The 798-nt window shown below is 33.8% G+C and overlaps 1 non-coding gene across 1 annotated transcript; it reads left to right on the top strand.

Annotated features, from left to right (window-relative positions):
- The first annotated feature begins 321 nt into the window (after positions 1-321).
- Positions 322-454, top strand: LOC114234767 (small nucleolar RNA SNORA61). Its single transcript, XR_003620949.2, has one exon. It is a non-coding gene; the product is annotated as a small nucleolar RNA SNORA61 (small nucleolar RNA).
- Positions 455-798: the final 344 nt, after the last annotated feature.

The following is a 798-nucleotide window of genomic DNA, read 5'->3' as shown; positions in this document are numbered from 1 at the left end:
TGGCTTGTAATGTTTTTTTCAGGGTTTGTTGTCAAGGCTATGTTGGTCTCATATAGTAAGTTGAGAAGTATTCATCATATTATTTCTTCTTATTATTTTGATGATGCAGGCAACATAGCGATGTTTCTTTTTACATTCCCTATTTTGTTTTTGTTTTTCTTTCTCTTGTTTTTGGCATAAGTTTTGCCCTAGATGTATTGATGTTATTAGTTTTTTCAATGAGCCATCTTTTGACAACCAGAAAATAAAAGACATATTACCTCTAAACAAGCAGTAATAAGACTGACAACTAAGCGCTCAAGAAAAAAAAAAAAAAAAGGAACCCTCCAGTTCCCTTTTCCATCCGATTTGAACACCACTCTTGGTGGTCGTAAAAGGAGGAAAAATAACACTGAAGCTGGCTTCATAGTGCTTATAGTCTACTCTATAGGATGTGGGCTAGTTTAAAACAAGCTAAGGAAAAATGGAAGCCAGAAAACAACAAAATGACATATTTAAAGGGCTTAAAGAGAACATTTGTAAACCTATAATTTCATACACAGAAAAAAATATTCTTCAAAAAAAAAGGTAAATAAAAATATTTTCAAATGAACCCAAACTGAGTAAATGCATCCCAAATAGATCTGCAGTGAGGGAAATAGTAAGAGATTCTTTAGGTATATGAAAAATATTTTCAGGTAGAAGCATAGAAATTAGGAAGGCAAGGTGGGAGGGAGGCTTAGAGGGAAGGAGGAAGAGAAGGGAAGAAAGGGGAGAAAGAAAGGAAGAAAGGAAATAAAGGAAGCAGAAGAGATAATG

This window comes from Eptesicus fuscus, chromosome 5, assembly GCF_027574615.1.
Source record: "Eptesicus fuscus isolate TK198812 chromosome 5, DD_ASM_mEF_20220401, whole genome shotgun sequence".
Lineage (NCBI taxonomy): Eukaryota > Metazoa > Chordata > Mammalia > Chiroptera > Vespertilionidae > Eptesicus > Eptesicus fuscus.
Note: the sequence above shows the minus strand (reverse complement) of the source record. Positions and strands in the feature narration are given on the sequence as shown.